Below are 22401 nucleotides of genomic sequence, written 5' to 3'. Positions count from 1 at the left end.
TGATTTTCTCTTTATGTTCCCTTTATCTATGAATGGACCCATTATTTATCCAGTTATTGAAACTAAGGTCTTGGTAGTCATACCTCTTTCCTCATTCCCACAACACCCCTACATCACTAAATCCTAAAATTTTGAGTTTTCTTAATATCTCTTAAATCTTCCTGCTTTACTCAATTCCCACTGCCATTGCCTTAACAGTGGCTCTCATCACTTCTATTCTGGATTATTGCAGTCCCTAATTCATCACCCTGCTTCCAGTCTTGCCACACAGTCCCTTCAAATTTGCATTCTGCACTGCTGCCAGAGTGATAGTCTTAGCACACATCCAAGCATGTTATCCTCTTGCTTGAAATCCTTCAAGGACTTCTTGTGATCTTCAGTATAAAGTCCAATGTCTTATCACAGAGTGCATGACTTTCATGACCTGGACCCCTGCCTGGCTTTCCAACCTCACCACTTATAACTTCCTCACACATACCTTTGGCTCTAAGTGTTTCTCAACTCTGGGCAATTTTGTCCTCCAAGGAACATCTGACACCTAGAGACATTTTTGGTTGTCACAACTCAGAGAAATGAAGTGCTACTAGCATCTAGTAAGCATAATTCAGAGAAATTGTTGCTAAACATTTTGCAATGCACAGGATGTCTGTCTCTCACAAAAATAATTATTCAGCCCAAAATGTCAATAGTAATTGTGTCAACTACCTATAGTTCCTGGGATGCCTTTCTCTCCCTTTTTCATTTGGCTACCTCCCACTTGCCCTTAACAAAACTTGATTTAATTTTCACCTCTTCTGGGAAGCCTTTTCTTTCCTCCCAGTCTAAATCAGATGTCCCTCCTTTGTGCTCCCCTCTGATAGCACTTATTAGATAGCATTGCAATTACTGTATTTTATTGTCTGTTCCCTGGAGAGACTGAAATCCTTGACAGCAGGAAACACAGTTTATTCACATTTGTATCCCCTGTACTTGGCATACAGTACATGTTTCAATATTGTTTGAATATTAATGAATGACTACATGATCCAAACAAATGACTGCTCAGATCCAAAAAAGAATAGAAGGAGATGCTTAAAACCTTTACTGTCATTTGGGCCAGTAAATTGATTAGACATTGATCTTCAAAGAATCCCTTGTTTTTGCCATCAATATTTTACTGGTTACCTACTATGTGCCAGACACTGAGCTAGACACTGAGGACCCAGCATTGAATAAGACACACATTTGTAAGTTGCCTCAAAGAACTTACAAATCCAGCAGACATCTAATTAAACAGACAACTTTGGGGAACTCTGTTAAGGGTCTAGAAATAAAATGTATTAAAAAGTTAGAATGCTTCTTATTCTAGTTTGATTTGCTTGCAGTAAATTGGCCACCTTGCAAATCCTAGGTATAACAGGCATGTCCTTCCCTTGAGAAATGCATACAGTATAAATGCAGCTAAACATGCTCTATTTTGGGCCCCAACTCTCTAGCCATACGAAGGACTCTATCCACAAGAAATAAAGGTTACTGATCTGAATAGGCTGCAAAATAAGTAAAGACCACCCACTTCCTTAATTGACTTTGTATAAAGAAAATGAAATCTCATTACCCATCTTGTCAGTTGCCTCACATCTCTGGAGCTTGGGCAGCAATTGAATAATGAAAAGCTCACTAGTACAGAAACAGTTAACATTAACTTTGGCACTGTGTGTCAAGGGAGGTTTGGGACTGTTATCTGTTTCCCATAAGTCTCTCAAACTCAAATACAACATTAAGATATCCAAATGCAAAGGGGTAAATCTCTAAAGTTTTTAAAATCCTCATCTAAGGATATGTTTATGGATTTTAGAGAGAGAGAAAGAGACAGACAAAAAGAGAAACATTGATCGATTGACTCCCATACACACCCCAACTGGAGATCGAACCCACAGCCTAGGTATGTGCCCAGACCAGGAATGAAACCTGAAATCTTTTGGTGTATAGGACAATGCTCCAACCAATTGAGCAATCTGGCCAGGGCAACCTTTAAATATATATATATATATATATATATATATATATATATATATATATATATATATATAAATTTTTAGGGAGGGGAGGGGGAGAGAGAGGGCCAGGAGCAGGGAGAGAAACATCAGGAATCAAACCAGCAACCTTTTGGTTCATGGAATCACTCCCAGCCAACTGAGCCATACCTACCAGAGTCAGGGTAACATTTTTAAAGTGGGTCTAATGATATTCATTTGACTGATTTGAGTAGCTTTGGGCTGAACTAATGCTAGAAACAGACTTATTTTGACTTCATTTTGGAAAAATTCTATGAGAAAGGTGAAGTGCTAAACTCCAGAATGACAGGGACAATATTCTACAGATGTCCAGATAAATGTTCAACTGAGATAACCTTAGTAGTTACTATGAAATCTTTGGACAGCAGAGGAATCTCTCATTTTATTCACTCATGCATCTTAACAAATATTTATTGAGCATCTACTATACAGCAGACATCATTGTGGGTGCTAGAGATACAGCAGCAGTGGTGGGAGGCAGATGTAAACCCCCAACCTGATCGAGATTACATACTATTGGGTTAATATTTGGATAACAAAGGTGAGCTGCTCTGCATGTGTGAAAGAATGACCACTGAGTTTATGGTCAAACTTCCTGTTACCGCCTTCACCCTCCACTCACAGAAAGGTCTGGAAAATAGAGATGTTGGGCTCCTTTGCAGATTCAGTAAATTTGGAAGAACTATATTGGATGGATATGTCAAATCATTGGTGAAATCATCTTGACCATAGGTGCAATTTGAGTTTCTCCCTAAATACCTACCTTGCCTTTCAGGACTTGAAGGCTGTAAATGGAATTATTCTTAGGATCCATAATTAAGCTCCTCTGTTTGCATGTTCAAATCTTGAGTATGCCCCTTGGGCATTTGGAGAGCATTTAGCACAATCAGCAGCCTCGCAACAGAAGTCAAAGTGGCAGCCTGAGTGCATTCCATAAAAGCAGCTCTTTTCCTAGAGCCCATAATTAGAACGTGTTAACTACATCCTCTTTGCATCTGGTACACAGAAATTCAAGGGTGACAGAGGCAGAATGGAAATAGGACACATAGAAATGTTCTGCTATCTGTAAAGGTAAGAAGTTGGTCTTTATTCTCACTTGTCCACTGGAAGTCAAGTTTTTTTTCCCTGCCTGAGATTAGACACCTATGAAAGCCATGTTATTCTCAGAGCGAGGCATTTTATGTAAAACCACAGTTTCTGGCACATCCTAAGAGTTCAAAAAATGACAGCTATCATCATCATCATCACCATCATCATTATTATATTAACACTTCATTGTCTTACAGAGAATGAAGCACTAGAGAAGAAAACACAGACTGAGAGGAGTTCAAGTCTGTGATCTGGTTTTGTCACTAAATAGTCATGTGTCTTTGAGATGCTCAGTGTTAGGACTGGGATGAGTCCTATGATGCAATAAAAAGTAGAGTCTTTGGTAGTAGGGAATAAAGAGGAAGAAACAAGTGGAAGTAATCACAAGTGGAGCAGATTGGGGGTAAAGAAGAAATAATCCAGTTACATAGAGTTACTGGATATTCAGGTCTGCCCTTCACCCTGCTCTGTGGCATGGGAGGCTGACTCAAATAAACTGCATTAATGGGCTCCCTTGATTCTTGACTTCTAATTGTGTTTGGCACCAATTGGAGATTGAAGGTTGAGAGGAGACTGAAGTAGGAATATTGATTTCCTAGGCTCTCTCTTGATGAGTGGAGTGCTGAAAATGACTGCTTCCCTCTCTAAAGGCCACTAGCTCTTATAAAACCAAAGTCTTTATACTGTTCTTTGATCCTTGGCCTTTCAGTTCTAAGTAGATAATGGTTCCCTGCTGTTACTATCTGAAGGTTACTATACCATCTCTTCTAAGGTTCCTACACTCTACCCATACCTTTGTATATAGCCCTTTTGTGAAATTCTTCACAGATTACTCAATTACCTTAACTGATAAACCTGGGTGATTCTTGTACTGTATGCCAAGCCTGGAGCAATGTCAGCATATGGTGGCATAAGAAATCTCTCCTTTTTGTTCCTCAAGCTCCTAGCACAGTGCTTGGCACAAGTAGGTACCCAATAAAGATTAGTTAAATAAATAAATTAATGAATTTGGGTGAGGATAGCTAAAGGAAATAGGTAATTCGAGTATAATTCTGGTCATCAGGAGTTCAAGGAAATCCAATCTGATAAGTGAAGCAGCCTTAAGACAGGTGGGTGGGATTAAGGGAGAGCAGGATGCAACTCTCAGAAGAAGGCTGGAAGGAAATGAGCAAGGATAGTATCCAAGACCCTAGTCACTGAGGTTCATGGCAAGGCCAAAATATGTATATTTAAGGGCAAACAAAGCAGCAATGCAGAGTTAGATTTAATTATTGGGATTTTTTTGCGGGGGGATTGGGGGGGAGTGTCCTGACTGAATAACATAAGGTCTGGCTGGGAACTACTGAGCAGGAGTGAAGGAGTCTAATTCACTAGACTGGCATAGTTTGAGGACTCTAAACTATTCATTCATGAAAGGTATTCATTGAGCTTCTTTTTCTGATTTTGACACTCACCAAACAATCTTCAGGACTTGACTCAATTTCTATTATCTTTCTTCTTGGGGAGAATGTACAAAATAGCCAATAGTTCTACTTTTCAGTATAAAATAACGAGTGACTGTATGTGTGGGGGTTAAGAACAGGGCCACTAGAATCAGTCAAACTTAAAATATATATATTTTTATTGATTTCAGAGAGGAAGGGAGAGAGAGAGAGAGAAAGAAAGAAAAAGAGAATGAGATATGATGATGAGAGAGAATCATTGATTGGCTGCCTCCTGCACGGTCCCTACTGGGGATCGAGCCCATAACCTGGGCATGTGCCCTGACTGGGAATCAAACCATGACCACAGAACCACACCCGCCAGTCTAGAATCAGTTAGACTTTTATAAAAATCCAAACTTGACCAGCTTGGGAAGTCATAAACTTTCTGAGTCTCTGTTTACTTACTTTAAAGTAAGGTGGAGCCCTAACCAGTTTGGCTCAGTGGATAGAGTGTTGGCCTGTGGACTGAAGGGTCCCAGGTTTGATTCTGGTCAAGGGCATGTACCTTGGTTGTGGGCACATCCCCAGTAGGGGGTGTGCAGGAGGCAGCTGATCGATGTTTCTAACTCTCTATCCCTCTCCCTTCCTCTCTATAAAAAAATCAATAAAATATATTTTTAAAAAGGAAGGTGGAGATAATACTTTCCTTATAGTATTGCTATGAGTGTTAAATTAGATAATTCATGTAATTTAGGTACAAAATAAATAGATTTTAGCTTATTACATGAGTATTTATCTTTCTGGTATTATCATAGGTCAATCCTTTGGGTCTGATTAGCCCTAGAGCAACACATAAAATTATTTTTTTAACCTGCAAGAATGAGGAGACCCATGACCTGTGGCCACATCTTTATGATGCTGCCACAGCCCTTACTTATTATATTTCTATGCCAATCACTTGCATTGGCTAGAGAACAGTTATCTGTCCTCTGGGTTTCCACAGCTTTTGGTTCATGCTTCTTTAATAGGGCTTATCACTTTTTACATTTTTGTTTCCCCTTCCTGACAGTGAGCTATATGAGGGCAGGGCTAAACACCTGAATAGGGGCTCAGAAGTATTTGTTGAAAGTTTTTAAAAATAAAATTTCATTTGTACACATCCTTCTAGAACCTCAGCCTCTTCTGAAAAAAATAAGTAGGGCACTTCATTCAGGACATTCAGGACTTGTGATTACTTCCACTTGTTTCTTCCTCTTTATTCCCTACTACCAAAGACTCTACTTTTTATTGCACCATTGGCACAAGTAGGTACCCACTAATTTTACTGCTTCATTGGCACCTAATTTTCTCCTCTTATTCCAATCAGTGTTCCTTCCATTCCTAGACACCTGCCCCTTGCTCTGAACAAGTGTTGGAAAGCAAATATGGCAGAAATAAATACCATTCAAGCAGTGCCTACACGGCAGGGAGCCTATAAAAGGAAAAGGCTCCTCTAAACTGGAGATCTGTTTATTTTGCAATTAACAAAAGGTCAGGAGGCCTGGCATAGAATCCAAGTGTTACTCTGCTGTGTAAGCAAGAATTGTGGGGGTTGGAAAGTTATTGCTGGGGATTTGGAATTTTTATGAATTCCAGGAAGCCAAAGATTTCTGGGTAATATGTGAACCACAGCAAAATATTCTGCCATCCTTTGACCCAAAGTTAGCTCATTTTTGGTGATATAACAAGGTCAATAGGTCATGGGAGCTCCAGTGGGTTACCTTAAAATGACCCCTTTTGAGGATGTAACAGATTATTAATCAGGAGCCATATCAAGGAGCTATGGCTAGGAAGGAGCAAGCTTTCAACCTTTGATTTAGGAGCTGGGAATTTACAGTTCTCTTTCTTCCATGGGACCTTTAATTGGCTTGACATATCTTTTACAGGAATATTTGTTTAACTATTGCTCTTTTCACCACAGGGGATTATGGGATATCATGCATTCAAAAAATGTATTGAGCACCTACTATGTACCAGGTGCTGAGCTAGGGTGACAGACACACAAAAGAATAAGACCTTGTCCTCAAAGCCTTTGAAGTCCATTGGGGACACGGACATGCAATAAGTTGTTATGAGTGACATGATGAAATATGTACTAGAGCATTGTGAGACCTAAAGGAAAGAGTGGCCCAATGTAGCCAGGGAAGGAGTGGGGGACAGGAGACACTTCATATAAGAGATGGTGTATTTCAATTGAATAAAAAGCATCCTTTAAATAAGAAAAGTGCCTCCCAAAGGTTAACTCCCACCTGTTTTGGCCACAGCTAATTGATCCTGCATTTACTTTAGTTCTCTTCTATTGACTTATTTATATTTATATTTTGAAAATTGGTTTTGAAGTCTTAATTGTAATATTGTGCACCTCAAACTTCTTGTCTCTGCCTTTTATACTGAAATGCATTTGCTCTTCTATCCCTCAGTTAATGCATATATTTGATTGCTTAACAATGGAACATTTCTGTACTACATGTCATCTCAGACTGGAAACTTCTTGGAAGGGGAATCCCTTTGTTATTATAAGCTTCCTGCTTTGTAAACTATTTTATTTTACTGATTTTTGAGAGAGAGAGAAAAGAAAGCATCAATATGTTGTTCCACTTATTTATGCATTCATTGGTTGCTTCTTATATGTGCCCTGACCAGGGTTCGAACCCTCAACCTTGCATTGAGGATGACGCCCTAACCAACGTGGCCATGGCCTGCCTCATGAGCTTTTATAGCTTACTTCATGAGGTGCCTGCTGGGAGGTGAGGGATGATAAAGTATTTAGGTATAAAGCCCAGTTCAGAATACTTTACTCTTAGCACCAGACTGCCTCATCTGACCTAATCACCACCACTTTGACACTCCCTTTCTATTGATGAGAATCAAAACCAGAGCAGCATCTTTGTACCTTTTTTATTCCTGTGGCTCTTGCTTTCTCTTTAGTCCTTGCTTTTTTTAAAAATATATATATATATATTTTATTGATTTCAGAGAGAGAAAAGGAGATGAAGAGAGATAGAAACATCAATGATGAGAGAGTCATTGATCAGCTGCCTCCTGCACCCCACACTGGGGATGGAGCCCACAACCCGGACATGTGCACTTTGACCGGAATTGAACCCAAGACCCCTCAGTCCACAGGCCAGCGCTCTATCCATTGAGCCAAACTGGCTAGGGCTTATTCCTTGCTTTCTTAAGAGCAAGTCACAATTCCTGTTATATAGGAAGTGAACATAACTTTTAACTGACATATATTGGAAGCCCAAAGACCTATTTTAAAGCTTCTGAACCTGGCTCAAGGTCTCCCTGGAAAGCTCCAACTACTACATACAGACTGGAACCCTTGGTGTGATGGGCTTCCACAGGCTTTAGAGCTGAAGTGCTCTTCATCTGATTTAAAAAAGTAAATTATCATTAAATATTATCTTTCCACATGTCCCTTAAATAGTTTATAGTTAACTTTTTCTTTGAGCCTGTGGTTTATAGCTTGATGATCTTGGAAAACATATTTAAAAATAGCACATCACAGGTATCACTGAAATCCAAATGGGTGTTTAAAAGAGAGTGACTGGCCAGAGCATATGCTAGGATAATTCTAAGTTATCCCACTGAAGAGCATTTGTTCTTCATGTTTACAAATGAATGAAAACTAATTTAATTTGACATTACCTTAACAATGGCTTTCATTAATCCAAAAGAGAGTCAGTCCTAGAAAAACAAAGCTGTTTGGCACTAGGCAAGAAAATCAGTGCCCATTCTTATTGTAATGCAACTTTTTTGTCAGAACCCAGGTAAGTAACAAACTGGGAGAAATTATCACTTACTGGTCCTAATTGGTCAATGTGTCTCAAATTACGAGAGGGAGGGAGGGAGAAAGAGAAAGAGCGAGAGAAAAAGTAATCCCCTCTTTTTCTTTATCATTTGCAAACTACTTGAAAATTTGCCTCAGCAAAATCTCATCTATTTGGACCAGTGGGGGTGGGGGCAGGCAAACCAATCTGAATTAGTGACAGGTTGGAATTCTGGAATGTTTCAAAACATGCCCTTTTATTAGTTGAAGTGTATGTGTACAATAACTCAAACTAACTGTTCACAGTGGCTCCCAAGAGAGATCCCCAGAGACTTGCTTTAGAGAATAGATAAAACCCATTTGTTATTAGCAGTTTCCATTGACTCATAAACAATGTGCTGAAGTCCTTAAAACAGTTTGTTCCTTTAAGGAGATAAAAATTCATTTGTGATGTGGTTTAAAAAGAATCCTGCCCAGTAGACATTTTCTTCAGGGAGAGTGCAAGCAATTTTTCTCTAGAATATCACATACATAGTTTGTGGCACCTGAGGGATTGAGGTGTGACTGTACTGGTGGAGTAAGGTAAAGGGGGTTCACCCAGCTGTCTCTGATAAGAGGTTCTTAGAATGTAGAGTTGGGAGAAATACCCCCAACTTTACCCAAGCCTCTGCTGTTGTACTTCTGAGCAGCAGGAATGGAGATCACTATCTTTGCAGGCTGGTCAGTGCTAATGTTGGAAATGGTTTTTCTTTACTTTCCATTACTTGAGGGGAGGAAAACCTCTCTAAGCCTGTCTGAGTGTGGACTTGCCACAACAATATCATTTACCTTCCCAGCCTCCTCCACTTGGGTGTAAAAGTGGAAATTGATCTTGAGTGCCCACCCATCTCCTTTCCTCCCCCACGGTTTCCTCTCTCATGCTGAAGCCCCTTAATAAAAAACAGGAAGCAAACTGTTAACTCAAAACCAGTCTTGTCCCTTACTGGGGTATTTTCTTACTCATATAAAATTGTGTAAGATCCTAATTCTACAAGATTCAAAAGAAAACTATAATTTTAGAATATATGACAGCAATGGTGTTGACACAGTATTTTAAGAAACAGGTCAGGAGCAGCATCTAGTCAAAGCACACTGTGTGGACAGCCCGCCCTCCTTCCATCCCCAAATGTACTCACCTTTGCTCTGTTAGGTAATGTAAATATTCAGCTGCCTCTCCATACCTGGGCTGAATGTTTGTGTTTGCTTGTCTGTATGGCCTTGACATGCCCGACCACATCATGAAGGGTCTGTATTACAATGTAAACTCCAGCAGAGGATTTGTGTTTGTTAATCTTTATACAATTCGCACACAAAGAGTTTAGTAAGTGTTTTAAAAAATTTTTAAATTGTGGTAAAATACACATAACATTTACTATCATAACCATTTTTAAATGTATAGGTTAGTAGTGTTAAGTATAATCACATTGTTGTATGACAGATCTTCAGAACTTTTTCATCTTGTAAAACTGAAGCTCTATACCCATTGTACAGTAACTTTCCATTCCTCAGTCACCTCAGCCCCTGGCAACCAACCATTCTACTTTCTGTCTCTATGAATTTGACTACTGTAGTTACCTCATTTAAGTGAAATCATACTGTATTTATCTTTCTGTGATTGGCTTATTTCACACAGCATAATGCCCTTAAGTTTCATGTTGTAGCATGTGTCAGAATTTTCTTCCTATTAAAGGCTGAATTATATTCAATTTGTATGCATATATCACATCCTGTTTATCCTTTCATCCATCAATGGACACTTGGGTTGTTTGCAACTTTTGGCTGTTGTGGAAATTGCTATGAACATACTGGCATACAAATATCTGTTTAAGCTTCTGCTTTCAGTTTTCTTGGGCCTGCATCTAGGAGTGGAATTGCTGGATCATTTTGATAGTTCTATTTTAATATTTTGAGGAGATAAGTATATTTAATGAGACAAAGGAGGAAGAAAAACATAAACTAGATGCATTATTATATTAGAGTCTCCTATTTCACCACATATGTATCGAGTAATTACCATATGTTCAGTGACATGTCTCAAATAACTTGGAGCCTTATGGCTCCTGCTTTTCTCTCACTGTAATGCAATCTCCAAAAGAGGGGATTTTTGTCTATTTTCATCTTTACTGCCAAACGCTCAGAATTTAAAATAGTGCCTGGCATTCATTTATTCATTTGTTCAGCAAACACATATCCAGCATTTAGCATGTACCAGGTACAAAATTAGTATGAAAGTGATCATGAAAGTCAGCAAAGAAAGCAGTGTTTCCTTTTCCTGTCTTCTTGGTTAATGGAAAGGGTGTATGAAAGGAGGCAATGGGGACTTTCCCAATTACTTTGTGCCCTATCAGGTAAATAGTGGTGGTCTCACACTTGCAAAGGGATACAAGGGTGTGTTTAAGACTGGGAGAGAGCAGCTCAACTGGAAAAGAAGATCAGTGGAGGCAGAAGCCTTTCCCAGTTTTCCTGGATGGACAACAGCCCATTCACAATATTGAAGCCACATTGAATTAGGAGAGCAGATAGTACCGTAGTATCTAATTATCCAAATCAATTACTTATCTTAGCAGGGCACAATCAACTTTTGTCATATATATATTTTGCTTTTTCACTTTTTTTAAATTTTATTGATTTTTTTACAGAGAGGAAGGGAGAGGGATAGAGAGTTAGAAACATTGATGAGAGAGAAACACCAGTCAGCTGCCTCCTGCACACCCCCTACTGGGGATATGCCCGCAACCAAGGTACATGTCCTTGACTGGAACTGAACCTGGGACCCTTCAGTCTCCAGGCCGACGCTCTATCCACTGAGCCAAACCAGTCAGAGCTGCTTTTTCACTTTTGCCCAAATCTGAGTGAGGTTATAGGGAACCACTATTGCCCAGCCAGCGCCTTCAAATTAGGGGACTCAAGAAACTAACCTAGATGTTACCTGGTATCCAGTCAATCCCACTTAGTTCAACAAAGTAGTTTCTACAGAATATTCTTAGGACTCTCTGGGGTTCACAAAATGCTGCATTCATTTGACAATAACATTTTAAGGTTTTCCCTCTAAACTAGCATGATAGATACTATTGGAAAAGTTCAGCTGGTCAGGGGCTGGCAGGGAAATATCTAGGGTTCCTTATGACTAAGCCCGCAAAGGCATTTTGCAGTCCCATGCTGGCTCCAAATATGCCACATTTCATCTTCCTTCTGTGACCCTCAGAGATTTTCCTTGCCTATCTTTTTACTTTTAAAACTACCTCCCGCCCTGGCTGATTTGGCTCAGTGGATAGAGCGTCAGCCTGCCCACTGAAGAGTCCGGGGTTTGATGCTGGTCAAGGGCACATGCTCGGGATGCAGGCTCGACCTCTAGTGGGGGGGCGTATGGGAGGCCGCTGATCAGTGATTCTCCTTCATCATTGATATTTCTGTCTTTCTCCCTCTCCCTTCCTCTCTGAAATCAATAAAAATATATTTTTTAAAAACCCACCCACCTCCCTTTATTCCATTTTTTTAAAGGTCATTTTCACCTCCAAACTGGCCTTTGGGGTAGGATGTAATCTCTGCAGCTATCCTTTTCTTGCTGTCATCCCAAATAGCATGGATACCATAAGGGAATAACAAAGTCACAAACACAGAGAACAGTTATACAAACTTGAGGCATTTCACAAAGTTCTTGTAATCAATGCCCCTGCTTCCTTTCCTTGTGAAGGTACCCAGAAACCCCAGTGGTCTCCTGCTTTCTTTTATCTGTGAGGGTGGCGCTCCTTATTGCTTATAGGATAAGGCTACACTAATTAGCCTAGCATTCAAGACCCTCTATAAGCAGACTAAGGTTACCGCTCCATTATTATCTCCCACTCTCTTCCAGTCTACACAAACTGTCTGCTCTCATCAAATGGTCTCCTAATTTTTCCCCCCTCAAACTATTTTCATTCCTGTTTCCTGGTCTTTGTTCACTTTAATTCTTTCAGGCTCTCTGCTACCCTTTCTTCAGGGATTGGAGTTTTACCTTTTGTGACCACCCAGGCCCTTCAGGCAGAATTGCTCCCTCGGAATTCCAGTAATCCTTCTAGTCTGAGCCACTTCTCTGGATTTATTGTGTGGGAGTACATGTGTGTGCATGTGTGCCTAAAGGCAGGCACTTATTTTATATCTCCAGGGCTAACACAGTGCCATGCACTGAGTAGGTACTCAGCAAACATTTATTTTTAATGATGATGTCATATTCTCGAAGCCTGTTTTTTTTCCCTTTCCCTAGGTAATGTTTATTAACGTGAATGAAGTGCTGCTGAGACTTGCTCATGTTTTTAAAAAGATGAGGATGAGGATGACTCAGTGGCAAGATCTTTTGGCAGAGAATTCATCTTGAAATACTTGTCCTATCCTAGCAACATACATGTCACAAGGGGAAACAGCCAAAATAGTCTCAAGATAAAGCAGGAGAGATGCTAGGATTTTAGTAGGCAATACATTACTTTCTTTCTTCCTTTCTCCCTTTCTTTCTCTCTCTCTCTCTCTCTCTCTCTCTCTCTCTCTCTCTCTCTCTCTCTCTCTCTCTCGCATTTTATTGTCAAGGGAATTAAACACTGGAATGAACTACAGAGGTAGATTATTGAGAAAATTTGGAGGGGTGGACAATTTATTCATTCATTCAAAGGGAAACTGGGAGGCAAAGTAAAGGAAGGGGGGAAAGTTTAAGTGTGAGGGATTTGGCACATATCCATGGAAAACAGGAAGGCGGATAAAGTCTTTTTTTTTTCACTTTTTGGTCTCTCAACTATGCCTGGCTTCCCCAGCAGGATAAAGAGCATTGTGATGGGTGGGGCTCCTTCTTCACTGTGTTGTAGAACCATCAAGCAGGCCAAAAAACAAACAAACAAATACACACACACACACACACACACACACAAAAAAAAAAAAAAACCTGCAGATATTTTCCTCCACGAAGAAGGGGTTGGAATGGTCACTGAATAACTGTTATTCTCTTAATGTCCCTATACTTTCAGTTAAAAAAAAGATACAAACAGGCTGACAACTTTATCTCCAATATATCTCACCCAAAGGAGTGTTGAGTGTGAGGGGTAATCAGGAGTTGGAAGAAGGCACACACAAGTGTCAGGACAGGAAGTAAAAGAATAAAAAGAAGTAGTATAAAAAGTCATTGAAGGGAGAACAAGAAAACAAAAGTCAAAGTGTAATAGGGACACTCACTACATAGAAAGCAAGTTGGGAAGTCTGTGATTAGGTTCTTGGAGAAAAGTAGTGACAAGGTGGCACAAAAAGCTGATAAGCAAATCCAATGTAGAGTACTTCAGTCCCATCTAATCTTGAACTGCTGATTTATAAAATAATTTTGGGTGTCTCAGACTAGAAATCTGTATTTTTATATGAATGTACCATATGTTTTATTTATTGGTTTGAGAGAGAGAGAGACACTGATTTGTTGATTCACTTATTTATGCATTCATTGGTTGATTCTTGTATGTGCCCTGACCAGGGATTGAACCTGCAACCTTGGCCTATTGGGATAATGCTCTAGTCACTTAAGCTACCCAGTCAGGGGAAAAATCTGTACTTCTGCTGATTCTTAACAAGTTTGGGAAACACTATCCTGTAACGTTATAGGAGTTTTGTCAAAGTGTGAAAACAAATGATTTCACTTGAAAGATAATTCATACAAAAGAAAGAAGGAGAAAGGGGATACAAGATTGAAAATTTGATTTGACGAATAAATTACTTTTTACCCTACTTGCTCTAAAAATTATTTAAGGTAGCAAAGTTATAATATCAATAACTAAAGTGCTTACTCTAGACTTGGCACTATACACATATTCCTGAATTAACACTCACAACAACCCCCTGAGGTGGAGACTACTGTTGCTATCTCCATTTTATAGATGAGGAAACTGAGACTCAGAGAAGTTAAGCTAGGAAAGGGTAGAGCTGGGATCCAACTATAAGTATATTGGTCTCTAGAACCTCTGCTGCTCTTAATTGTTACACTAAGCTGCTTAAACTTATCAAAACAAACCAATAAAAACTCAGAAACAACAACAAAACACAACTAAGTGAATCAATGTGGATGAAGACAATATTAGAGAAGGAAAATGGGTGAAGCTGAATTGAGTCCTGTTCATTGATTACAAAATTGGCTCTGAGTTTTCTAACAGCCAAAGGAAAAAAAGAAAACATGTCTTCATCCATATGATAATAACAAGCTTGCTTTTTAGGAGATACATAATGATTTCTGGTAGAATTTCTTGAGAGAAATATCCTGTGTGTGTCCTTAAAAAGAGAAGTGCTTCTATTAAAAGGATTTTTTTCCCAAAGGAAAAAGGAAATTTGTTTATTAATTTTTTGTTAAAATTTGGGAAAACAAATGTTTAAAAAAGGAAATAATTTCAATATGAATTATAATTTATTCCCTTGTAAGTATGTTTTCTCGCTCACACTTTTTATAATGAAAGAACTACAAGAGGCGTTTTTGTCTTTGGGAATCTTAAAGAAAAGGGTGGCTATTCCTCTGGCTTCAATGCCTAAAGGCTAGGACTGGCTGAATGGGGCCCCAATTCTGGGGCTGTGATTCTATACTTCTGTAGCTGTGCAAACACTTCTACCTGGGGCAGCCTAGCCAGTCTTAAACCTAAAGACTCAGACACAGAGATGGCAATGAATGCTTCCATTGTGAGAATCCTTTCTGATAAAATGTTTTTAAAAAACACAATAAAACAAAACCTCTGCAACATTCAGGATTAAGACACACCCAAGTAAGACATTTGCAGTAACAAAAGTTTCACTTAGTAAAATGCTTGTTACTGGGGATGGAGAGTCAGCACTTAGGCACCACTCATTTAACTCTGAGCATTTGCTGAAGTCCTTTGTGTCTTAGATGTCAAAGAAATCTTTTCTAAGGGATCCATCAGCACCACCTCAGGGGTGATGTTTTAAGCCTAATGTGAAAAAGAGAGTTTCTCTAAAACTTATTATATGATTAACATGGTTGAATGCCCTTTATGACAAAGCATGGGGAGTGCAAATAAAATTCTCTTCAGGAGGAGACCTTCCCCCCCTTCCTTTCTTAAATCATTTCTTAGCAATGTAACACAGGAAAAGAACTTTCACATTTCAGTGGGAGAAAAACTCAGGGAGATACAGCTGTTCAGTTTAAACTGACCCAACTCATTACAAAGTGGGTAAAATGAATCAGAGGAGGCATCGTTGCTGTATGTAGTGGGACTGAAACCAGTAAAAGGTGAGAGGGAAAATCAAGTTAACGTCATTGTGTGCATTAGGAAATGTGTTATGGGGCAATAGCTAACAGAAGCACATTTGCCTTTGAGAGTCTATTTGAATATTTGCTTAGCATATCCAGGAAGAAAGCATACAGTAGTTTTCCCTTTAAAAAGGCATGAGGTGCTTACCTCTACAAAGATGGGTATGGTTATGTTGCTGTCTAGTGAAATACTTCATCCTTACAACAGAACGTGTTACCCTCTGGAGTGCTTGATGGACTGCTACTCTAACAGGTTTTCCCTCTAAACAGAGTACAACTGCTTTGGCCTTATTTTCTCAACTCTAAAATAGCTCATCGATCTAATAGCATTTAGGTTGTTTATGCACACACAAGGCCCTTTGAAAATAATCCTTTTCATGTCGCCAAATAGGCATTTTGAAATCAACTAATTGGATGGTTGTCTGAATTCAACTCGTTTTAAAAATAACCAGTTGTTCCACTGAATTACATTTTTTTACCCCCAAGCCAATTGGTGTGTGTAGACAGACTTTGAGTCAATCCAGATGGCTGGCTGCATTTTTGACTTGAAATGACTGGATGTTTTGTGGTCAGATATATACAGCTCTTGATAGCCACTGGGGAAATGGAGTAGAAGGGAAGGAAGGTGTAGGAAAGTTAGGAGAAATTATATCAACAAAAGTTTCCAACTTGAGTGCTGTGGATCCAGACATTTTCTGCAATCAATCCTCCCTCCCCCTCAACACACACACACACACACACACACACACACACACGCACGCACGCACACATACACATGCACACACACATAGTTAAGAAAACAGAAATAAAGTAATAACATCCCTCCCAGCTGGCTCTGCTCACGGCTGTGGGTCTTTTCTTTCTTTCTTTCTCTCCATGAATTTCTTCACTGCTTGGGTGGCCTGTGGAAGGATTCTGGCAACTCAGCTTCCTACGTTTAGCTCCTCTTAGGCTAACTTTTCCTTCCTGTAGGGAGCTGACCTTTGAGGGACTCAGTGCTCCTCTCACTCTATAAAAGCAAGACAGGCAGAAGAGGGCTTCCATCAGTCCTGTACCCCCTAATTTCAAGCATGAAGCCCAACTCTGACGCATGGAACCACTTTTACTGAGGGAAACTGAATTTCCTGTAATGAATACAACCAGTTCTCCCTGCCCAGGCATTACTATTACATTTTGAAAAATTCTGAGTTTTGTATCATCAGGTCTGCATAATTAGCTGTCAAATTCCACTGGCCTGAGGATGTGCAATTCAAATGCTTTCATAGCCTACTTCATTTGGACTTACCATTTTGATTTCTTCATTGACCTTACTGATAACAGGATGAAAGTAGAATAGAGCCGAAGCCGGTTTTGCTCAGTGGATAGAGCGTCGGCCTGCGGACTGAAGGGTCCCAGGTTCGATTCTGGGCAAGGGCGCGTACCTTGGTTGCGGGTACATCCCCGGTGGGGGGTGTGCAGGAGGCAGCTGATCGATGTTTCTCTCTCATCGATGTTTCTAGCTCTCTATCCCTCTCCCTTCCTCTCTGTAAAAAATCAATAAAATATATTTAAAAAAAAAAAAAAGAAAGTAGAATAGAGACAGATTTCCCCTGAACCACGTTAGGTTTTTCACTTATAAGGAAAAAAGGTTCTCCAAACATCTGCAGGGGTGATTTCCAAAATGTCTTCCACTTGTTTTTCACATATTTAGAGTGAATATGATACAAACTCACTTTTCTACTGCCAACTTCTTTATCTTGTGCAAAGGTCATTGTTTTCAGTGAAGAGAAGAGCATGTTCTGAAAACTGGCCCTGTCTATATTGTCCCTAACTTTTCTCTCTCATCTAGTAAATCTCAAATTGGCATGTTTTTCATAACATCATTTTTCATGTTCATTTTAAAGAGCCTGGCTCTTTAAGGTGAATATTGATTCCCCTGAGCCTTTCAAAGACATCTGGATAACATTTAGAAGTTTTTGCCTATGACACTTAGGTTTTAAACCACTGCCACATGGTTTGTGTGCTTTTTTATTTTTTTAGAATTAGATGTATATGATTTGCGTTACGGTCCTGTATTCATTGCTCACTTGTGGTGGGACCTTGGGATCATCTCTACATCTTTGAATCCCAGAGTTTTTCTCATCAACATTATGGAGGTAATAATACTTGCGTAACTGATCTATCTCATAGGGCTGTTGAGAAGAACAAGCAGGATAAAGTATGGGAAGGCCTTTGTGAGAAGAATGAAGTCTTAAACAAATGTAAGAGATTCTGAAAGGAGACAATTTAACTCAGATTATTGAGAAATCTTATAAACTTGGCCCTTCCTTCTCAGATCAAGAGATTTGTTGTCAGTTCCTGAAATTGCACTGTGTTACTATTACCTCAATCCTTGTTTGTTGGATTTAAAGACCCCCAAGATCAACAAACAACTAGTGTTGGCAAGGATGTGGAGAAAAGGGAACCCTTGGTGCACTGTTGGTGCAGATGCAAATTGATGCAGCCACTGTGGAAAATAGTATGGAGGTTCCTCAAAAAATTAAGAATGGAACTGTCTTATGACCCAGTGATTCTACTTCTGGGTATATATATGAAGGAACTCAAAACAATAATTTTAAAGAATATGTGCAGCCTTAGGTTCATTTCAGTATTATGTATAATAGACAAGATATGGAAGCAACCCAAGTGCCCATCAATAGGCCAGTGACTAAAAAAGGTACAACCCTAGCCAGTTTTGCTCAGTGGTTAGAGTGTTGGCCCACAGACTGAAGGGTCTCAGGTTTGATTCTGGTCACGAGCATGTACCTCAGTTGCAGGCTTCATCCCTGGCCCTGATTGGGCAGCGTACAGGAGGCAACCAATTGATGTGTCTCTCACATTGATGTTTCTCTCTGTTTCTCCTCCTCACTTCCACTCTCTCTAAAAAGCAATGGGAAAATATCCTTGGGTGAAGATTAACAGCAACAAAAAAGTGGTGGTACAAATACACAATGGAATATTACTTGGCCATAAAAAGAATGAAATCTTCCCACTTCTGACAGCATGTATGGAGCTAAAGAATATTATGCTAAGTAAAATAAGTCAGACAGAGAAAGACAAATGCCATATGATTTTACTTACATGTGGAATTTAAATAACAAAATAAATGAAAAAAATAGAAACAAACTCATAGTTGCATGGTTACCAGAGTGGAGGGGGGTTGAGGGCTGGGTGAAAAAGGTGAAGGGATTAAGAAGTACAAATTGGTAGTTACAAAATAGTTATGGAGATTTGAAGTACAGCATAGGGAATATAGTCAATAATATTATAATCACTATGTATGGTATCAGATGTGTATCTGAAATATTGGGGAGCTCATATACTTTCTAAAGTATATGGTTGTCTTGCCCCGATGTTGTACACCTCAAACTAACATAAAATAATGCTGAATGTGAACTATAACTGAAAAATAAAATTAAGAGTAACAAAAATGAAGACCCCAAAAGATCAAATTTCAAGAAAAAAAACGGCAAAAATGGATATATTGCCTTAGAATCCATAATAATATTTGTATAGGGATAAGGAAACTTGGCAGTAACATTTTGTTAAAATATCAGTGACACTGTGAATATGTTAACATTTATCAGTAATATTACAAGTTTAGTTTGCAGTAAAACTAAAGTGAAAAAGAGAGATCTTCTCCCTGGATTTTAGAACCATGGCTGCTTCAGGTGTGAACACAACAGCTCATAGAAAGATACTATGCTGATCTTCTCATTTTATAGTCAAGAACTAAACTGTACCTGTGAAAATATGCAAAAGAACAATATCCTTCATTCTTTGATTTTTCTCATTAACTGTCTCAGGGTTTCCCATCCTTGAATGGTGTAGGGGTGCTTGATAAAACTCAGATGGTTTAAAAGCACGCAGAATCCTGCTTTATATTATCATCTTGTCTGGCTGCTTGCATGTGATTAAATGACCTTTTGCCATAGGAACAGTTACGCCAAAAAAGATGAACTTTCACTTCCATATGTTGGATATAGGTTTTCCCTCCACATATAGACTAACAGCCAAGAAACTGACATTTTTCCAGTTGTCAAGAAATCATTGGCCTTTTTCCTCTGAAGAAGAGTCAGTTCATTGTTTAGTATTAAGCAGAAAAAGGAAAAGTAAATACAGCATTTACAGGAGTAAATTAAAAATGGTGTGAGTGTATGTGTATATGACCGTGAAGTTGAAGACTAGTATAGATCTGGCTGCAAGCTCAAATTTAAAAACTTTTTTTTTCAGAAGTGAATTTGAGCTCCTGTAGTTACATCCAGGAAATACGAGCCATTACTAAGGCTGGGAATTGGGGGTAAGGCCAAAAAAAAGGGGGTCTGGAAATGTAATTGTAATTGGGGAGGCCAAATGACAGAGGTTAAGTCCTGGGAAATGGAAAGGCAAATCGGTGTCTGAGAATTCCTGGGCCTGTGGCAGTCTGTTGCTGGACCTTGGCTATCAATGAACACAGCTTAGGTCTTATATACCTCTATGCGGACCTATTTTAAGGTAGGCTGAAAGAGGACTGAGCTGTAGCCAAGATTGTGAAGTTAAAGGGGACACTCTCAGGTCATATCTCCACTTCAAATATATGAATCCTGTAAAACCTTGACAATCTGGCACTCCTAGAAGTTGGCATTGTGACAAATCTGGCAATGAACTCACAACTAAAAACACAAAATCTCAGTTATGCCTGATCAGGCTGGTGGTTAAAAACAAACCTGAATAAGGAGCACGAGGGCAAGAATTTTGCCCTCATCATTATATCAGTACTTAAAAAATAAGTAAAGAAATGGTTATTAAAACAAACAAACAAAAAACCTGGTTTTGATGGTCTTTAAAAAAGAACCTTAATGTTTATAGGATAATGCAAACACCTACAATGTGCCAGACACTTTGCCTGTATTATCCCCAGTCCTCTCAAAGACCTTGCACAATTATATTTTTTCTAGCATACATGGAAGATGAAAGAATATTACAACAGACACAAGTATTCTGGCTACCTACAGTCTACAATTAGCATTGTACTAGTATTATCACATGGATCCATCTATCCATCCACTCATTGACTAAGATTAAATTAAATATATATATACATATGCATATATATGTATATATATGTGTGTGTGTGTGTGTGTGTATGTGTGTGTGTGTGTGTGTATTTCTGAGAGGAAGGGAAAGTGGGGGAGAGAGATAGAAACATCAATGATGAGAAAGAATCACTGACTGGCTGCCTCCTGCACACCCCACACTGGGGATCGAGCCTGCAACCCAGGCATGTGCCTTTGACATGAATCAAACCCAGAACCTTCAGTCCACAGGCCAACGCTCTATCCACTGAGCCAAACCAGCTAGGGCCTAAGGTTAAATTTTTTTATCCTAATTTTTTAAGTGAAGGCTCAGCCATGTAAGGGGGGCTTGCCCAAGGTCACTTAGCTAGTAATAGAGCTGGAATTTGGACCTCGAACTAACAGTCTCCGGAAACTATGTGCATTTCACCACACCACGTGGTCTCTGGTGATTACTGTGTTGCAACATAAGTTAAAGCAAGTAAACTGAAAAGTTGGTTGAAATTGACTCGGAGGATGAAGTTACTAGTACTGAAACCAAAAGAACATCCTAGGAAGGCTACTTTAGCCTTTGATTTCAGAATTACAATTTGTAAAAAGCAGACTAACGCTGGAGGGTATGGATCTATATATTCTATGTAATATGCTAAAGAGCAAGCGGAAATCATTATAGGCTATTTTTGTTATTGTTGCCTTTTAAGAAAGTAAATTTCATGATGTATAGTGGCCCAGTACAGATTCAGTTTAATGTCTCACCATTTCCATATATTCTAACATAGTATAAAAATTGAATATAATAAAACAGAGCATCAAGAATAAGTTATATTAGATTTCATGTACTTTGTTTACTAAGGCAGGGAAATATGCAATACATTTCAGAAAGATTTCTATAGAAAGAAGTGACGCAGGTTTTTCAATGCAGAAAATTAATAATATACACTCCTAAAAGTTTAATACCATACTTTCCAAACAATATAATCATCTCTTAGACCCTCATATAGTGATATTTAGAGAAACATAGTTTCTTACTTTTAGTACTTAACAATGTTAAAGAGTCAACTTTAAAGCCTTGGTTATTTAAAATTTTAGTGACACATCTAAAAATCTCTGATTTAGATTTCTGGAGATAAAGCAAGTATGATAGAAATATATCTGTTTATATCTCCACTCTTGCAATCTTGCTTACTGTGCTGCTTGTTAGGTGAAAACTCAGATTTTAAATGTTGTACACAGTACTGATGAACCAACAGATATTTGTTGAAAATCTTCTGTGGAGCCATTGCTGCGGTCTGTGTTGTGAAGGATGCATTCAGTCATTCATTCAACAAATAAATATTGGAGGCCTGCTATGTTCTAGGTGCTGTTCTGGATGCTGGGTGCAGGAGTATAAAATACCTTCTTTCAAGGAGTTCACAGTCATAGAAACACAGACTACCAGAGGTAGAAGGAACCTTAGAGATCATGTAGTCCACTGTCCACAATTTACAGTTAAGGAGGCTGTGGTTCAGGAATGTTAAGTTACTGATCCAGTGTTACAATGCTCAGAGTGGCAGAACAAGGACTAGAAACCAGTTAATTTGACTGCTGGCCCCTTGCTCTTTCAATTATAATCTGTTTGGGAAGACAGTATACTCCCACATGAAACAATTTC

The 22401-nt window shown here is 39.0% G+C and overlaps 1 protein-coding gene across 1 annotated transcript in view; it reads left to right on the top strand.

Annotated features, from left to right (window-relative positions):
• GPC3 (glypican 3) overlaps positions 1-22401 on the top strand; it is a 658140-nt gene that overhangs the window by 148267 nt on the left and 487472 nt on the right. The gene's annotated exons all lie outside the window — the stretch shown is intronic.

This window comes from Plecotus auritus (assembly GCF_963455305.1).
Source record: "Plecotus auritus genome assembly, chromosome: X".
NCBI classification, from domain to species: Eukaryota; Metazoa; Chordata; class Mammalia; order Chiroptera; family Vespertilionidae; genus Plecotus; species Plecotus auritus.
This window is presented reverse-complemented; position numbering and strand designations above follow the sequence as displayed.